Source organism: Lissotriton helveticus, chromosome 2_1 (assembly GCF_964261635.1).
Source record: "Lissotriton helveticus chromosome 2_1, aLisHel1.1, whole genome shotgun sequence".
NCBI lineage: Eukaryota > Metazoa > Chordata > Amphibia > Caudata > Salamandridae > Lissotriton > Lissotriton helveticus.
This window is the reverse complement of record NC_136059.1, coordinates 1,818,368,833-1,818,389,806: the sequence shown is the minus strand read 5'-3', so window position 1 is coordinate 1,818,389,806 and position 20,974 is coordinate 1,818,368,833.

Genomic DNA, 20,974 nt, shown 5'->3' with positions numbered 1-20,974 from the left:
ACAAAATTAAGGACGGAGGGGGCAGCAGGACCAAATAGGCTACCAAATGCTCTTTTCAAGAATGCACCTGAGTTTTGGGAACATTATTTCACACCCCTTTTCAACTACATTTACAATCAGAAGATCTTACCAAGGTCCTGGGGAGGGAACATAATCCACCCAATATTTAAAATGGCATTCACACCAAGCCAGAAATTATAGATTGATATCCCTGGTCGACGTAGAAGCCAAATTATACGCATCATGTTTACTTATTCACCTACAAGAATGGATGCATGAGAAGAATATAATCCCAAAGTTTCAAACAGCTTTCAGGTCAGTAATGGGAACAACTACAAATTTGACAACTTTGGCTCTTCTGAGCGGGAAAGCACTAAAAAGGAAGACAAAATTATTTGCATGTTTCGTCGACCTGAAAATTAAAACCCTGGGGGCTAACGATCAATATATTGGGCGCAATGATTGCCCTTTACACGGAAACTTGGGCCAGAGTGAAACTAGGCGATGGAAGTAGAGTATCCGCAACAATAAACACTCAGCGTGGCTTAAAACAAGGCTTCATCCTGGCACCGAGTTTGTTCAATTTGTTCTTAGCAGACATAACCGAGCATATGCAATCAGCAAAGAACCATTCGCCAATGTTGGCCAAAGAGCCAATAACATTTTCACAATATGCGGACGACATAGTATTGCTAAGCCAGAGTCCGGTTGCCCTGCAAAGAGCAATGAACAGCTTAGTACTTTATCTGGACCAGGAAAATCTAGAGTTAAAAAAAAAGAAAACAAAGGTGGTGCACCTAGTTGACCCTAAGAAAAACAAGTTTTAATGGTATGTCAAGGGAGATCAAGTGGAAGAGCAAGCCTCCTATAAATATCTAGGTATAAAACTGGGGCGCAGCACCTCAAACAAGGTCCACAAACAGGATCTAAGTGCTGAAGCCCAATCAATAATTTTTGCTTTTCGACTGCTGAATAAAAAATTGAGCTGTCCGGCTTATACTCACCTCCTAAAAGTGATGGCAGCACAAATTTTACCTACTCTGTCTTATGGTTTACAAACATGGCATGGCAAAGAGGCAGAGTTATAGAACAAGCTCCAGACCAAGATAAACAAAGCTGTCTTTAATATTCCCAAGTCAGCATCCCCCCGTACAGGTATGGCTAGAATTTGGCCTCCCAAATCAGAAGTTCTGGAGCATGAATTCTTTTGCATAGCTCTGCCATAAATTTCGATCATCAGAGACGGGCATACTGAACAACCTATGCTGGGATGAGATAAAAGCACAAATGGTGCAAGAAGTACCTACACCTCGGGGAGCGTATTTGAGGAAATCACTGGTGGAGCTAGAGACCCAAGCAGTATGGGAGAGCATGGCAGAAAAGACAACGTTTAATAAAGTCAGTAATCTGTCCACCAAGAAGAAATCGTTCCAGGAAGACATAAACATCTTGTCCAAACAACGCTATGCATGGACAGTAGTAAATTCATATACTCATACAAAACCCCAAGCCTACCTAGCAGCCCATTTCAGCTCTGAGATAAAAAAGAGCTTTATGTACTATCGGCTGGGAATCCATGACTCGAAGGACTTAATGTCATCTTGGAAACGTATCAATTTGAGAAATGTCAACTATGTGGTTATTCGGACAAAACATTAATACATCTGTTGTGTGTGTGCCCAGCTGTAAAAGAACTAAGGAAATCCTCTTTATTTATTTTTAAAATTTCTAGAGCGCACAAATACCTTACGGTGTCTCTGCGCTGGTGTATGCAGATTACGAGGGTTGCGAAGAGATGTTACTGGTTAAAGAGCCATGTCTTAAGATGTTTTCGGAAGGAAAACAGCGAAGTGTGTTCCTTAATCTGGGAAGGAATCTGGTGCATAGTTTTGACGCAGCCACTACAAAACGTCTATCTCCCCATGTTACCTTTTTTGTTGGAGGAATTTGGAGCTGTAGGGCCGTGGATGACCGCAGTGTTCGACTGGGTTTATACATTTTGAAAGCGTTTTTGAAGAAGTCAGGACCATTATTGTTCAAGGCCTTGTGAGTAATGCACATAGCCTTGAACTTTATCCTACTTCTTATGGGTAGCCAATGTAGCTCGCGAATTGTGGGAGAGATGGAGGCATACTTCGGTATCCCCATAAGGATCCTTGCAGCAGCATTTTGAACAAGCTGTAGCTTGCTCACCACTTGTTCCTGTGCATTGAGCAGTAGGCCATTGCAATAGTCCACCTTGGATAGTACCAAGGAAGACATTAAAATTTTACCAGCAGTAGGAGGAAGAAAAGGGAGCAATTTCTTCACCATTCTCAAAGTGAAAAAAGAAGCCGAAACCACGGCATTGGCGTGACTAAGGAACGTGAGCTTACTATCGAAAAGCACGCCCAAGTTTTTCACATTGGCTACTGGCAGTGGAGGCGTACCTAGTTCCGAAGGCCACCAGACCGGAGACCAAGACGGAGTCAGTTCACCAAAGACCATTACCTCCGTCTTGTCGGAATTTAGCTTTAGGCAATTCCGGTTCATCCATGTACTGATAGCCTTCATGCCTGCCTGAAAATTCGCTGCCACAGCTTCTCCATTTTTGTGTATCTCCAGGACCAGCTGTGTGTCATCGGCATACGATGTTAGCCCTATGCCGAATGACTTGATTACCCTCGCCAAGTCCGACACGTAGATGTTGAAAAGTGTCGGACTTAGCGAGGAGCCCTGGGGGACACCACAAGGGAGAGAGAAGTCAGGGGAGCTGAAACTTCCCATCTTCACGGACTGTATCCTGTTGGCCAGAAAGGATGCTAGCGTCGCTCTGGCCCTGCTCTGGATGCCGAGGGCGGCGACACGGTCGATCAGAATGAAATGATCGACCGTGTCGAAGGCCGCGGATAGATCCAGGAGTATTAAGATAGCAGCGCCGCCCCTGTCCATGATGATCCTGACCTCCTCCGCCGCTTTTATCAGAGCGGTCTCCGTCCCATGGCCCTTCCTAAACCCGAACTGCGTGTTGTCGAGCAGATCGTTCTGGTCAATAAAGGTCGACAGCTGTTGGTTCATTACCTTTTCGATTATTTTTGAGGGATAGGGGAGAGAGGCAATTGGACGGTAGTTTTTGGGCTCTGAGGGGTTTAGTGCGGGTTTTTTCAGAAGAGGTGTTACAGTTGCCTTTTTCCAGATTGCGGGAAACACACCTGTCTGAAATATGGCATGACAGATGCTGGTAAGTACTGGGGCTATTAGATCGGATACTGATTTGATGATACGTGGGGGGCAAGGGTCCAGTGAAGATCCTGACTTAACAGTATTTATGAGCTCCACCATGGATAAAGGTGGTATGAAAGCCTCAAAGATTGGTTTTGGTGACCGAGGAAAGGTCTCCGGGGAGACTGTATCTGTGGTCGATGTTGAGGTAAATTTATCAAAAATATTGCTGACCTTGGCCTGAAAAAAGTCCGCCACCTTGTTACAGAATTTTTGGGAAGGTTCGATGGAGGGGGGGGACAGGAGGATTGGCTAGGTCTTTTACCACCTGGTACAGTTGTTTGTTTGAATTGAGAGCATATTCTATTTGTGAGCTGTAGAAGGCGCATTTTTCAGCAGTGATCAGCTTTCTATCGCTAGTCAGAGCGTTCTTATAGGTCTCTCTGTCGAGATTATCATAATTCCTGCGCCAGCGCCGCTCCAAATTTCTGCAGCGTTGTCTCTCGAGCCGTAATGACTCCGAGAACCAAGCCGCAGAAGGTTTGATGCGATTTGGCTGCAATTTTTTCTTGGGAGCTAAGTGATCTAATGCATTTAGTAGCCAGCGTTGGTAGTTCTGGGAGGCTTCGTGAGGATCGGGTCTATCTTCGGGAATCGAAGATTCCAAGATGTTGTGTAGGGCACTGACATCAATATTTTTCCAGTCGCGACATAGGATCGAGGGGCGAGTGCTAGTGGAGGGGTTCTTATGATATTTGACTGAGATTGTAAATTTAACAGCTAGGTGATCTGTCCAGGTAAGAGGGAGCACTGTAGAAATAGTAATGTGGGCGGTATTGGTGAATAAGGCATCTAAAGTGTGCCCTGCTTGATGGGTGGCTGTATTGACCTTCTGTTCTAAGCCAGCGGCCAGAAAGTCAGAGATCAGCGTGTGCGAGTCCTTATCGTTATCCTTCTCCAAATGGAAGTTAAAATCTCCCAGTATGGTGTAGTCCTGATTGGCAGCTACTGGTTCTAATAAAGGATTAAGTGATTTTAGGAAGAGCGTACGTGAGGTGGGTGGTCGATAGAGGAGGGTTCCTTTAAAAGTTTGTATAGGAGAGAGAGAAATCGTAAAGGCAAGGGCTTCCGCACAGTTGTAATCAAGCGGTTCGGTTTTTGTGGCTAGCTCAGCTCGATGTATAATAGCTACCCCCCCCCCCCTCTTTTCCCTGACGATCTGTCTAGTCTTGTGACTTGATAGCCAACTGGAGTAGCGATGTTGAAATCCCCTTGCATGCTGCCGCGATTCTGCGCCTGTGCGGCACATTCCGATCGCGGGTGTGGTCATGACGGCCCCCAGCCGTCATCAGCACACGAGCACCGTAGTGCATGACGGCTGGGGGCCGTCATCAGCTTGCAAGGGGTTAAAATCGATTTTTAATGAGCTAAATATTCGCACATGCAGACAAGCTGTGATTAGATGGATTGAGGGCTCATCAAACATTCTGTCTTGTCAAGGTGTAAAATATATTGACCAAATCAGGAAACTACTCCGACAAGCAGATCAAGCGAATATAAACACTGGTTGAAAAAAAAAACGTGATTATAGGTCTATCAAGCGCTAGCAGCAAATCCCCAACAATGAGTAAATTGCAGTTTGTGATAATTACTTTTTTTTATGTTAGTGGAATACAAAAAGACATTTTTTTACCTTAGTTAAACCACCTTGTATTTAAAAATTCTATCATGTACCAATGAACCTTTTTTATGTGATAACACAGTTTTATTGTGAAACTTGTTTTATGCAATTTTGTAATGATTTTAAATAATCACACAATAAACTACTACTACTACATAGGATGGTGCAGTCATATTCGATTAACTGAGAAGTGAGAACAATCTATTACCAACCAATCCCAGACAAGTAGCGACATGCCCTACAATCTCACAAATGTCAATTGTTCTAACATTCAGCTGAGTGCATCCATCATCTGACATGTGTGTCCAGTGACATTCCCCCAAACAACAACCACTTAAGTAGAGGAGTTTGAAATTTCAGCAAGCATACTACTCAGCATTTTACAAATCAACGCTCCTGTCTCCCATCCACAGGACTGAGTAGGCCTTGTTGAGTCATGTTGTTTCCTATTGAAGTATATAGGCATTAACTTCCTTCTTCTAGCTGTTGGGGTAGTCCTGTCCTGACTCCGAGTTCCGACTCACATGAGATTGGGAGACAGTTCTGTAGTGTTGAACAAGAAGAGCACAAGAAGTTCAAGTATTTTATGTAGTTTTGTTAACTAAACTGACAGGTCTCCAGGGATCCTGAATAAAGCACAGGGAAAGAGTGGACCATGTAGATAAAATTATAGTAAAGAGTTAAAACAAGACAATTATTCAGGCAGAATCATCCATATGGCCCTAAAGATTACAAATCAAGTTTACAAATTAGTTGAACAACAGGACATCCTCCCAGCCACCACACAAATCATCATTCACTCAGTATATCACCCACTGGTTCAATATTAATTACCTTTGCTAAACATGGTACACATTTGTCAATTGTATCTTCTCTTTTCCCATGGAAGCAACAAACAAGAGAAGTCTTGTATAATTATTGTTCTTTACTGGCAGTCAAGCTACAGAATGAAAAAAAAGTATCCGAATAGGAGGCATTATCTTCATGTCTTTTAAGCGAATGTGGAGGCTTAGTCTGTGCTTACTGGTCCAAATCCATTATATATATATGTGAAGAAATACCAGAGCAGCATAAGTCAAACGCCAAATATATATAAATGTTCTTCTAATATATCCCAATTTTTTGCAACGCATTTCAACAATAGTGTAGAGTGTTCTGTTGTGACCTACTAGTCAGGGAAGCAGAGTTTGTCCTCTCATCCTCAAACTCAGGGGGTTCACTCAGAACTAACACACTTAAGTCTGACCAGTAGCCGTCTTGCTCCTTCTGTGTTGTTTCAGCAACAGTGTAATCTTGTGGTATGAAGATTTGGTTCACATTTACTATGTTCAATCTTTCCACATTTCGAGACAAGAGACTAGTCTTTCTGACTGTGACAACTGCACTGGCTGCACTAAACACATGCTCAAAAGACACACTTGCTACTGGAAAAGTGTGATACTTCATTGCCAGCCTAAGGATCTCTGGCCATTGTTGCATCTTCCCCTAGCAACAGACCAATGGGTTTTGATCCAGGTAGACCTATTTTGGGCCATCAAGATAGTCTTGGACCTTCCGCTAAGTGGCCATTGGTGCTGTCACTTCCTCAAACTCTGTTGCCTTCACCTCTGCACGTGACTTAAGCCCTTAAACTTGAAACCAAGTCGTTGCAGATGTTGGGTTCAATTGTTTTCTTGCTGGTGTGGCTGGAGATGATGGTGATGGCTGTGAGACTAAAGCACTGCCCGCTGTGGAGGTTGAAGACTGCATGTCATAACTTCTGCCCAGGGCTATAACTTCTAGCCATTCTTCTTCCAGATCTCTCGCTTGATCAAGAATCCAAGTCTTGTAAAGTGATATATCCCCTTCTGAAAAAGGAATAAAAGTGGCCAGTAATTCTTTTGTACCATGGATCAAGTACCATGGCACATGTGTACTCTTTGGAGGACATGATTTCTCTTTACAGCCTTGTAAGAACAACCAAACAAAGGATTAATCTCTGGCCCAAATCATTTGCTTCTTCATTCATTCCAGCAAACCCTTGCAACACCTTTTTCAACTGGTCCTAAAGCAGATGCAACCACAAGATTGCTTGGCTCATCACAATATCCTCCTTGCTGGCTTCCTGTGTGAAAATCTCAAAAGGAAGTAGCATTTGGGTTAGGCATTTGACAAGCCCTCATTTGCCCATTTTCATGGTCATGCTTTTCCTATTTGCATCCTTCCACTTTGAAGGACATAGTATGTGATCAGTCTGCGCTGCTCAAACAGATGCTGCAACATGTAATAGGTTGAGTTGCAACGTTTTGGCAACTCCTATATGAGAGCTTTCATTGGTACTCTATCTTCAACTGCTTCCAGACTTTAAAAGAATGACAGAAATGATTTTCTTACAGATGGCCAGTATGTTGCTGACAATGTCTTCTTTTTTCGGAAAGGCCTGCACAATAATGTTGATACAATTCGCCAAACACAGGACCCGGAAATATGAACCATCTGCCTTGGCCTTGACTATTTTACTGCCATTGTTCAACTATTTTAAGTTGTTTGCGGCTATATGTGATTTCTCCATTGTGAACATTGCTACTGTTGCAAGCCACTGAATGCCTATAAAACTTTCTCCAGTGTAGAGACATGCAGATAGCTGTTGCCTTACCTCCACAAAAGAGATTCAATGTGCAGTGATACACATGTAATCAAGTGCTTGACCTGATCAGGTAATGTGTAACCTTGGGTGGTAAAATTTACTCTGCGGACGGAGTTCACAGACTTGTTGCAACTCCGCGCTCCACTCGGAGCGTGGAGTTCAAGAAAAATTCCGCTCTGCCCGCAGAGCAGAGTTTATTGCTGTTCAGCCCACAACTAATTGTGCAAAGGATCCTCTGTGTGTGTGGTGTTGATGTTTGTGACGTTAAGGCAAGCCACAACCAGCCTGAGGCAAGGGGAGGATGGCTGGGAGAGGCAATGGAAGGGGAAAGTGACATATGTGGCCTGGGAAGGAACGTTTAACAGGCTGCAAGAAGCACGATCAGAAATATAAGAATGTTAGTTCCCCTCGCCAGCGAATCCATGTTGTTCACGCCTGTCCCCTTAAAAGAAGATATCGTAGCTGGGGTGGTGAAGGAGGAGGTGCCGCTAATCTTAGTCTCATGTTACAGCCTGTAGTTTAGGGTGCACTGTGTCAGCCACAGAGAGGAAGCACATGCCTCTCCGCGGACCCTATTTGGAAGCCTGACTATCTGCACTGCACCCAGCACACAGCTCCTTGAACCGTGTCAGTCCTTCATCAGTACACCTCCTGACTCTGGGGTTGGTCTTGCCGTGAATGATTACCGGCAATTCACTAAGGTGAGCGCCCAATTTGTTATTTGAACAGCGTGCAACCAAAAGTCTTTTTTATAATTTTTTGCTAACAGGACATTCATATTTGTTCAGATATTTCTCTGCACACACTGGGACACAACTCTATCATCACCCCCTCCCAATTGTCCCCTCCCAAGCACCTCTCTCCACTAACTCTGCTTCTCACAAGATTTCCTAACAATACTATTTGCACACTGGTACCACTTAAATGCCCTGGGCAAACTGTATGTATTGCAAAATTCAGCCTCAACTCAACTTGAGACTTCTGTGCATGGTTGGAGCCCTACTCCTCTGGCATTGCTGTGACTAGCAGCGGGGCCCTGGCCGGCTAGTGCGAGCACTGCCTGTGGGTGTTTCAGGCATGCATTGCAGAAGCCCTGGATCTCCCTCTCAGGAAATGGACTACACCGAACACCAAATAAATAATAAGTCCATGCACGCACCAGAACCAAGACAAACCTTGTGCACTCCAGCAAGACATTTCTTTGACCTCCTGTAAATGTCCTCCTGCCATAGCCTTATCTACCGTGCACCTCTGATGTCGGCACAGTGCCCCAGGGCAATCATCAGCATACTCGCCCAATCACTAGTATCATTGAGCAGCTGATGGACCATCCATCGCTCATTTCTCATGGCAGCCATCATGGATGGTCAATTTGGTTATAGCCTCAGGCCAACTCAGAGAGAGTCAGAACGAGAATAATACTTCGTAATCTTTTCAAACATTGGGAGAAGAATCAGGGTATTCAAATGGTGGGGCAAGATAGTAAATCTATTGTCCTGTTTCCATTGATCACGGACATCTTAATCAATAATTCTGACTGTATGTCCATACTGCCATCTTGTGGAATATTGAAGTAACTGCTGCTTTCGCAGCTTCATTTGTGAAATGCATTACAGCTTCACCCGATTACGGAACTCCATAGAATTCTGAAGAGTTTTCCAGTAACTCTATGGGATTCCGTGGAGTAAAACGGCCCAGTTTTAGTAATGTGGTCCTGTAATAAGGTCTATATGTCTTTTGTCAGGTGGATAGTGTGAACAGCACTCCGCTCCATAGCTCTGCTAACCAATTACGGTACATCATGATGGTACGGTACGGTACATCAACTCTGGCAAAATAGGTTGCACTGGTAACCTTCCACTATGGGTAGATGAACACCACAAATTTCCACAAATCCCACTCTTTCACAGAAAAAAGATATGAGGTCAGCACTAACATTTTAACCAGCTTCTGGTAGTACAAAAGTGCTGTTGGATAGTTGCATTCGTAGGACCACTGCTACCTAAACATGACCATAATAGTAGCTTTGATTATGGGTTTTTTTGTGGTGCCACTGGCACAGGAAAAAGAACCAGGAGGTGGTGGTTTCAATGTGCATTTCTGGGGAATCACTGTTTGTGACGTAGGTGTCTGCATCTGAGTTGTGTGCTGTTAGGAGGATGCTGATGCAGGCGAAGGTGGCACACTACAGGTGACAAGGCTGATTTGTATAATGTCGTCATTCAATTTTTCCACATGACCACCTTATTCTTCCATAACTGTGCACTCAGTTGCTTATCTACTCTGATCACCACCATCAGCAGCTAACTTAGAATGTGTGATGTTTTCTCAAATGGGACTCTTAGCCTCCAGTACCATAGTGTGAACCTGGCTTACCTCGACAAACACTCAAGTGGCAAATGAAGTATATTGCAATGTTATTCTCCTGCTTGCTAATCATAAAGAAGTTCCAAATTGGGAAGGAGAACTTTTCAGTATGCCTCTATGAATGCCTGAAGAACTGGAGGTAGGTGGCTGTATTGCTTGCCTCTCTTTAGGGGATACTTCAACTGTGGTAGAGGTGGATGCAGGTCTTCATTGTTAGCTTACAAATATGGAAGCCGGCATGGTGGTGGTGGAACAAAATCCCTCTCAGCAGGTTCAATAGGAGGCTTCATCTCAGTGTCCGCTGAGTCACCCTTCATGCTGACAAAACCTGGCTCATCCTCATCACTGTCACTTTACATGGTTCTAGGTCTTTCAGGAACTTTTCTTTTCCCTTGTCCCTCGGGTGGATCTCAGACTCAACTGGGGTCCAGTCCATGTCTAGATCATCAGAAGGGAGTTGAGAGTTGATGATGGAGTACCTTTTTTTTTCTTTCTGGATATTCTGACGCCAATGCTTGAAGAGCAGCATCTTGCTTATCAGGAAGCTCAACCTACGGTTCTGCTACTACTTCAGGAAGGACTGTTGCTGGCTGTGGATCCTATTGTATAGTTTACTGTGACAACTGGGGACTAGTTTGCAGATGAGACAAATCCAGTTCAAAGTCACTGCTCATCTCTTAGACTGTAGTGGCTGCATCTCTGAGAAACATGGACTTGGGCGTAGTCTTTGGTTGGGGGTGATGTTGATGATGTGGGAAAGCTTCTACCAGCCTTTTGCTGCCCAGAGGATGATGCAGCTGCAGCTGGCACACTGCATTTCCTGAAAAAGGTGGAGGCTGGCATGCCAGTGTTGGCAATATCCTTCTTCGTCTCCCCACTGGACACTTTCTTGCCAGGAACACCCCTCTTTGGAGCCATTTTCAAGTTCTTTCTTAGCTCTGGCAGTTGCCACTTAGCTGCAGAAGCAGAGGAGGACTCAGTTGGTGTGTGTCACTGCTGGACTTCTTTCTAGCTGTACTGTGTCTGATGATTCGTTGTGCACCTAAAAGCTGACAAACAAAAATAATTTTAGCCAAACATGGCATTTAAAGTTTGAAGCTACAGACAAAATATTTTAGAGAGGTCACATTAAAAAATAATTAACAATAGCGTATTAATTCCAAACCATAATGACAGAGTAATTCAATAACATACAGATTCAAAAGTTTACTTTTCGTGCCTCGAAGGCGTTTGAAACGGGGTGGGGTTACGGGGGAAAGTGGAATAATACTTAAAAAAACTTTGCTGGTGTGCGCCTATGGCCTAAGACAGGCTACAGAAGCAGGCCATGGGAAAATGGAATAAACCTTAAAAAAAAAATTGCTATTGGGCACCTATTGCCTATAGCAGGTGGCAGGTGCAGGGCAGGGAAAATGGAATAATCATTTTAAAAACTATTGCTGGTGTGCCCCTTTGGCAGGCGGCCAATGCAGGTTAGGGTAACAATGGAATAATCCTTAAAAATCTTTTACCGGTGTGTTTCCCTTAGGCCTATGGCAAGCACTGGGTGCAGGAGTAAAATGGAATCATCTTTAAAAACTATTCCTGGTGTGGGCCCATGGCCTATGGCAGGCGGCGGGTGCAGGGGGGAATGGAATAATTATGTTGTTGATGTCTCTCTAGGGACTATGAGAAATTGTACGGGAGACAAGGCGGTGCATAGCAAAATGTAAAAATACACTGTTTATAAATACAACTATCATACTACAGGACTTTAAATTCACATCAGGGCAAAAAGAAAAAATGATGAAAAAATAAAAATGTATAGGCCTCTTCTATCAATGACCCTAGAAATTGGCTTTGAAAAGAGGAATAGAAGGAACACAAAACGACCGCACTGGCACATGGTCACCAAGGATGAAGGCACGAACAACAAAGAACGCATGCAGGCCTATGTAAAAAGCAAAGTACACTGATTACCAAATAGCTGCTAGCCACATGGCCACCAGGGGCAAAAGCATGGACAAAAAGAACACATCCAGGCCTATGGCAAAAGCAGAGCATATTGACTACAAATTGGCTGCCAACCATGTGCAACCCCATGGGCAAAAGCATGAACAACAAAAATCACACGTGGTCCTATGGAAAAAGCAAGTGTAACTGCAACAAATGATAGAAGGAATGCTGAATGATTGAAACATTCTCCCGAGTCAAGAGTTTTGGGTTAAATCCATTGTTCTTATGCCCACTACGCCACCCCAGTTTGGATCCAGCCATGCGCAAATCAGTCTTGACCCTGTGCCTCATGGGAACAGTCCAGACCGACTGCCAAGCCAGGTCCTGCCTGGACCGGAAACAAGCATCTTGGGACCAGTTTCGGGGTATGTCACCCTTCATCAGCGAGGCTAGCTTGAATCCAGTAGCGCAGTGAGCAAGGGACCCACGTCTGAGCATACCCATCCCACTTAGGGCAAAAAGTGTAACAGCAAAAAATGATGGATGGAATGCTGAATGATTCAAACATTCTCCCCAGTCAAGAAATCTGGGTTAAATCCTCTGTTCTTTTGCCCACTACGCCACCCCAGTTTGGACCCAGCCATATTCAAATCAGTCTTGACCGTGTGCCTCATGGAATAAGTCCAGACTGAACTGCCAAGCCAGATCCTACCGGGACCGGAAACAAGCATCCTAGGACCAGTTTCGGGGTATGTCACCCTTCATCAGCCAGGCTAGCTTGAATCCAATGGCACAGTGAGCAAGGGACCCACGTATGGGCATACCCGTCCCGCTTGGGATGAAAAAAGTGTAACGGCAACAAAGATGTAGGGAATGCTGAATGATTCAAACATTCTCCCCCAGTCAGGAGATCTGGGTTAAATCTATTGTTCTTTTGCCCACTATGCCACCCCAGTACGGACCCAGCCATATGCAAATCAGTCTTCACCCATTGCCTCATGGGAACAGTCCAGACTGAACTGTCAAGCCAGGTCCTGCCGGGACCGGAAACAAGCATCCTAGGACCAGTTTCGGGGTATGTCACCCTTCATCAGCCAGGCTAGCTTGAATCCAATGGCACACGGAGCAAGGGACACACATTTGGGCATACCCATCGCACTTAGGGCAAACAGTGAAACTGCAACAAATGATGGACGGAAAGCTGATTTATTCAAACATTCTCCCCAGTCAAGTGATCTGGGTTTAATCAATCGTTCTTCTGCCCACTAAGCCACCCCAGTTTGGACCCAGCCATACATGCCTCGGTTCAAACTGGAATGGCATGAGGAGCAAAAAAAGGATGGATTTAGTCCCAGAGCTCTGTACTGGGTTGAATGTATGACATTGTTCTGCATTCTGTCCATCAATTGTTCTTTTTGCATTTGTCACCCCGAGTGGGACGGATATGCCCAGACATGGGTCACATGCTCTCAATGCCACTGGAGTCAAGCTATCCTGGCTGATGAGTGGTGAAACCCTGAAGCTGGTCTTAGGATGCTTGTTTCCAGTCCAGGGAGGACCTGGCCTGGCAGTTCAGGCTGGACTGTTCTCATTGGGCGCTGGGTCAAGACTGATTTGCATGTGTCTGGGTTCAAACTGGAATGGCATGGGGAGCAAAAAATGATGGATTTAGGCCCAGGTCTCTGTACTGGGGTGAATGTATGACATTGTTCGGAATTCTGTCCATCAATTGTTCTTTTTGCATTTGCCAGCCCGAGTGGGACGGGTATGCCCAGACGTGGGTCCTGTGTTCTCCATGCTACTGGAGTCAAGCTATCCTGGCTGCTGAGGGGCGAAACCCAGAAACTGGTCCTAGGATGCTTGTTTCCATTCCAGGGAGGACCTGGTTGGCAGATTAGGCTGGACTGTTCCCATTGGGCGCAGGTTCAAGACTGATTTGCATACGGCTGGGTTCAAACCGGAATGGCATGGGGAGTAAAAACAACCCGAGTGGGACGGGTATGCCCAGGCTTGGGTACTGTGCTGTCTATGCCACTGGAGTCAACCTATCTTGGATGATGAGGGGTGAAACCCCTAAACCGGTCCTAGGATGCTTGTTTCCAGTCCAGGGAGGACCTGGACTGGCAGTTCAGGTTGGACTGTTTCCACTGTGCGCAAGGTCAAGACTGATTTGCATATGGCTGGGTTCAAACTGGAATGACATGGAGAGCAAAAAAATTATGGATTTAGGTCCAGATCTCTGTACTGGGATGAATGTACAACAGTGTTCTGCATTCTGTCCATCAATTGCTCTTTTTGCATATGGCAAAAGCAAAGCACGCTGACTACAAAATGACTGCCGGCCACATGGCCACCAAGGGCAAAAGCAGGGAAAACAAAGAATACATGAATGCCTATGGCATGAAACACACTGACTACACAAAACAAAATGGCAACCCTCCCACATGGGATGGAGACGAAACACAATATGGTTGCCTATGAGAAACCCACACGCACACTGGCCACCAAAAAATTGCCCCTTGGCCAGCAACAAACGGAGGCATGGCAAAAAAAAGAAGAAAACACTGCCATAAATTCAGCGCTGCCAAAAATGAAAATTATCTCTCAACTTTAATAATTCACCTACAACAAACATCTTAAGGGATCAAAAATTACCTCAACAAAATACTTTAACACTTTGCAGAAAAACATAAAATACAGAAGAAAGACATTTTGCATTTAATCCAAGGCCATCCTTAAATCAACAGATGTTAAAAAAAATACCACATTCACAGTTGTTTAATATATATGCACCAAACGCCTAGTGACAATAGCAAGCTGTCTGGCTGTGGTCCATGGTATGGGCAGACTAGGTCCATAGTAAAATGAGCAAAATAATGGTGCAAAGTTTCGAACAATAAATAAGAAAATAGAGAAAAAGTGCTTTAAAAGTTTTAAAACCAGAACCCCAGCCCTACCAAACCTGTGTAAACTTTTACCCTTGGAAAAATTTTAAAAAGGTATTGCAAAACTGGCCACTACTGCAACTTCAGGCCACCCACAATCAAATGTAAATATGGAATAGGTAACAAAATACTGGAGCATGCCCTCCATCAAGCAACAAACGTATCCAACATTTCTTTAACTTACTGGATTCCTCAATAAAAGCCAAATCCTTAACAAAACAATGGTAGATGCAGTAGGGTTTGCAGACAAAGAAGAGAGTGATCGTTTCCCCTCAAATCCCAAATGAAAAGTGACCGACCAAAGGATTGACAAAGCACTGGGAGGAGCTTCTGAGGAGGAAGCTTGTGCCTCCTGGCACTTCCTTCCTGCTGAAAAAAGCCCAAATGTGTTTACTTTAAAAATCTACCTAAACCATCGGGATAAAGTAGTTACTTGAAAGTCACATTTTAGGAAATCTATTCTAAAAGCAGCCCTCTGAACATGACCACTCACAACCGCCCGCACTACAAAATAGAGCCTGAAGGCTTCCTAGTGACCGAAAATCACGCTAGGGTACTAAGGGTAGGGTAGGCCAAATTTCGCTCGTTATCTCTCTTGCTGGAGCCTCATGTTGTTCCTATTGTCATTGCATTTCTTGAATGGGATCAAAATTTTGCAACGTGGCGATTTGTGGAATTTGGCCGGAGCTCTGGGTTCAAGAGTAAGTGGAGTGACCGAAGTTCTGCTAAATCTGCCAGCGGAATAACATTTTCCAGCCACCCCTAAACATTAGTGCATGCATCTTACCTGCTTGGCTGCTTTCTAAACTCATTTTAGACAAGGACATAGGTGATAACGTACTTCCATGGACAGACTGCATTCATACTCGCATTTTGAGCTGGGCATATGCTGCAAATGAGCAATTCATATTGCCGGACTTTCTGCCCTCCACCGTCAATCACCGTGAGGTGAGAGTGTCACAAGTCTTGGAGATTCAGAAGTTAGCCTGTAAATCAAAACCTTCACTGAAGGGTAGAGACCCGGTGGAAGCTGGTTCCTCTGGGGAAGGGTTGAACCATGGAAGAAAGGAAGCGTGTCTGCACGCACCCACAGTCCCTACTCCTAGCTACACCTTTGTGTGAGATTCAGACTTGCAGCACAATCCTAGTAGAGAGCTAACTTTGCTGCTTACCTGCTGCGTTTGCAGTACATCGCTAAAAGTAACTAATTGTTTTCAAGTTGAGTGATGCCAAAAATATAATAAAATTAGTGCAGTGAATGAGCTCCCACATTATATAACCATAATTCCAGCTGTAGCTCAAGAGTAGCCCAGGGAGAAATTCCCCCGTAATCTTATAGCTTCATGCGCTAAGCTAAACATCCCTTTCCATTCTTCTTCTTTATATGTTTTAACATTTTGTCTTCCCCATGTAAGTGCATTTTTTGGAGTGTGTCTATTTTTGTAACCTGAGGAATTGTATCTTAGTATCTGGACACTAAGGCTAAGATTTACACATTTTTGTCATGGTTGCATCGCTTTTCAGAATTATCTTCGATTAAACTCCTTTTTTGGAATTTCCAAAGCCACATAATTGTACCCTTCCTGCACAAAAAATATCCTGACCACAAAAACTATCCTGACCACAACAGAGACACCCTTTCACTATGGCACAAGAATACCTCCATTGGCACTAAGCAGCCCAAAGTGCACCAACACCTCAGAGAGTAGAACTGTGCTAGAACTATGCCAGAACTATGCACTTTCTTTGAAGGTATGGCACATCTATGCACTCTCAAAATGATGCAACGCAGCACAGTAACTATGCTTGCAGCACTGCGTTGTGCCACTTCTTTGTAAATATGCCCATAGGTGCTTGTAACTGTTCCACGTGGTTGGCCTAATAAGACCACAATAAAGTACTTCATTAATGGTGAGTAAGGTATTTTGTGTTTCTAATACATTTCCTCTGTAGTGTAGTTCCTATATTCCCAAAAGGCTCTGCGCATTGGAATAATATAATCAGCAGTGTAGACGTAGGACTGAGGTCGACTAGGCCTCTACTGACTATATTAGATTTAATTAGATTTGCCAGCTAGCTCAGAGGTCACTAGACACTTTCTCGAATGTTCAGGAAAGAGTTAACTCTCCGGATTTAGACAAGAAGGGATTAGCTTCTGGCAACCGCATAAATATGACAACTTTGCTCCCTCAGAATAAAGAGTGTATCTCTAGAGTCGTGTGAAAACAATAGACGGTTATTTCACTCAGTCAATCGTGCATACTTAGTTTCACCAGAGTGCAGAAAAATAGAGAGACGGGCGTTTTCAATAAAAGGTGTTATTTATTGAGCAGTCTTCTTTCTCATGCAAGAGAAATGAATTGCCACAATTGCAATACTTATCATGAAGTAAAGTGCGTACAGTAAAAGTAGTATTATGAAATAATACTGTGTAAAAGCATTGATATGGTTTCTTAGCCATATGATACTTTAAAATGGATAAAATATATACATACATAAAAACATTGACTAACGTACTCAACTGGTGCTTCTAAGATACGCCTACCCCGGTGTACCTGACCTAAGCCTAATACGTGGGAAGGAGTAAATAAGTTGCAGTTTAAGTTAAGTTGGTTTTTGCCAAGGAATCTTAATCAAGAATTCTCTTAAGGGTTTAATCAGCTCCTTATCTTGGTTATAGAATGAAGGAGGTCTTGTATCTCTTTCTCAGGACTCGATCTCCCAGCAACCCGCAAGGGTGACTGGAAACACCGGAGCTGGAATTTTCTCGGCTGGAGAAAAAGACAGCGTCTTTCTCAGTGCGTCAAAAGGGGAGGGGCGGCTTCCTTCCGCTCTCGTATCAGCTGGGCTTCGGGTAAGTAGATAGCCGCTCTGCTCCAAACCACCGTGTGTTTGCTTAAGGCAACGTTGGTATATTTATACCTGAAAGATGCTGGGTTTGACGTAAGGTTCGACATAAGACGTCACTAAGAACTAACAGTTCTTTCTGGCCTCTAGGAGTTCTTGTGCAAATCAAAACAAGAGCAGGGGGATTTCCCGGGCTGCTGGAGGATTGGTTTGTTTAAAGAACGCGTTGTACTTTCTAGGAGTCTAGGGGAGTAGCCTTGACATATTTGGACTGCATGGGCTATTACTAAATATGGATATGATTCTTATGCCTTTATAAGGATATCATTTATTATAACCATATAAGGGCATAAATCGGTAATATCGAATTAGGGTCCTAGATAGAAACACAACACCCACTAAATACATGTGCGATGCCACTGGTATCAGACTTGTTTAAGAATTGACTTATCATTTCTACGAAATGGACGTGGGCAATTTGTTGATAATAGGGAATGTATCTCTGCCGCTGTCCTTGCAACTTGCAGATCATACGTCTCTTTGGACGAGGTTAAAGGCACAGTTGCCTGTAAAAGAATGGATTTCATTCTGCTTAAAGTATCAATTCGAATAGAAGAGATATTCAAAGAAGGCCAAAACGCAGCCTTCATGTCTGGATTGCTGTGTGGATACAATACTTGCATACAGCAAATGACCCTGGAAGTGACGGTTACGAGATAGGGTTTTCCTGGCACCATGCCACAACAGCTGTGGTCACTTATTAGAACATAACTGTCGTTGGAAAGCTCTCTGAAAAATGGCTCTATCTGTTTTGCAGGAGTGCCATGCAGGTGACATGAAAGGTTATTTGAAGACCCTTCGCAGGCTCCATGCAAGTTAATACCTTGACACAGAAGTGTACCACTTTGTGATTTTTTACAATTGTTACCCCTAAGGAATACTTCCTTTTTTCCTTCACTATAACATTTGTGTGTGTAAGGTAAATCCCAGGTTGATTTGATGTATCCTTTACCCAACCTTTCATACTGGCCTGCTGGTATATACTCTTGGCAATATTTGAACTGGAAAGTTGTTATCGGAATTGTAATTGTTCCGTGTATTATCCATTCAATGATAGGTCTTTCTGACATTGTCAATGGTAATCTCTCAAGTTTTTCAATGCTTAGAATCATATAGTCTGCTCCTTTTTGTGCCAAACTGATTTGTTTATCAGTAAGGTTAAAGATAGAGAATAATGAAGTTGTGTTGATTAAATGCCATGGCACGTAGCCTGAACACAGATTTTGCAACGTCCAGCCAAGTTGTACAATAGAACGCAATTGGGACTGACCTTTTTGTAACATTAGCAAGTCCTGCTCTATTATATCAATAGCAGATGATACAATGCTGTCCAGTGAATATATTCTGGAGGACAGAGTCATTAACCCATTGTCCACTACAGAAAGTGATTTTTCCAAATTAATACGATCAATTTCTGGTATTTTTTCAGCTGTTTCAATTTGTGTTTCTTTCCAAGCTTCGTTGTATGCAGCGTATATACCGGCCGCTATGAAACGTTTTTGACGCTGTTTGCGTGGTCCCACTATGAAATCACGCAAGTCAGCACCGTCTTTAAGTAAAGTCAAGTGTTGCTTAATTTCAGCCAGTGTGGATTTCTGTAGCCATTCGAGGCAAAGTTTCCCTACACTGTATGTTGTAACTATCCCTGGATGTTGTCTTTGGGAGCGTCTAGGGTCTGGCCTGTTCTGTTTAAACCCCTGTGTTTTGTTCAGGAATCTATCTTGACAGTTATTTGTGTCTTTGGGCCAGATCAACCATTTTTTCCAATCAGGATGTGTTCTGTTTTGGTATAAAATATGGGATACGTCTATCTCCACATCTTTAGTGCTATTACTATCAGGTATGGGCTTTGGAATAGACGGTTTATTTAAGTCTTTTATCTTAGCTAGGCCAAGACAAGTAGTTTGTTGAATTGTGTCATTCAGAAATATTATTTGTTCTGGGATCATGCAGGCTCTAAATAATGCTTCTAGACCTTGTACCTGCCAGTCTGTTGAACCCCAGATGGTTTTTGTTTCAATGTTTTTTTTCCAAAATTCAAAACCAAATGTAGACATCTTGTCATAAAATCTTTCAGAATAAATCAATTTAGTATTTGTCAACATTGTTTTCATTCCTGTCTTATTTAACACTTTGAAATAAAACGTTTCTGGATCACTGTTGTTAAAACCTGAGAAGTATTGGAATTTCTCATAAAATGTTTTCGAGCTGCCTTTTGGCGGAGTTGGACAATGTTCCCATTGATTATAAGTTAAAACATTTCTAGGCTGAGCAGTTTTATGCAAATAGTGATCACCAAAATGATTATAACAATATAACTCTTCATAATTTGATGAACCCTGCAAATAATCATGTTCTGTAAATTTTGCTGACATTACTAAATCGGACATCATATTATTAATGTTTTCAAAGTCCCAATCATCAGAGAAAGTGCTTGGTGTCACAAAGTCACTTAAGGAAACCTTAAACTGGTGTAGATATTTCAAGAGCTCAATCGGGCCATAGATTTCATAATCCGTTTTGTCCCATGCTACCCCACCGGGTATTGGATTGGCTGTGATGTTCACTCATGACAGTTCTCTTTTCTCGATGTGAGAGGATGTGTGAGGCTTTAGGACCAAGATGATGTTCTGACTTGCTGTGTCCATTGTACTATATTTTCCATCAATAAATCTACCCAAACATAAAACCATGATGAGCCAAAGCAGGAGGAAAAGTACACCTAACACAATCCAAAATTCAATCCATGGTGAAATCAGATATGTTTCTTTTAGTTGGTGAAATAGTTCAGTCACTTTGTCTTTGAAAGTTTTTGTTGCTGGCGTTTCTTCATGCTCGCTTGGATCTTCAGGAAAGTCATCGAAATTGATGAAGTAGCCAGATGCAGTTCTGTCAATTGTTGGAATTGCTTCAGGATTTTCATTTGCTTTTGGATTTTTCTTTGTTTCATTAGCATAGTCTGAGGATACATCGTTGTAGACTGGTGTTTCTTGACAAACTGTTGCAATTCGGGTATAAAGAGGCACAAGTTCCATGGCTTTGTTGCATAGTCCTTTTTTATTCACTGCAGGTTTATCAAATGTGATTAGTCTTTCAGTTTGAAACTCTTGGATTGTAGCAAAATTTGGTCTTCTGCTATTTCTTGGGAGTCCAATGGGCCTACTACTTATTATTGGCCACATGATTGTGGTTTTACCAGGTCGATGGATACAACTCGGTTCTCCTTTTTACTAGCAAGGGGCGGTAGTACTACTGATCTTGTTCCGCTGACAGATAAGACAGGTACTGCTTTTCTGTAAGAAGGCCCAAATT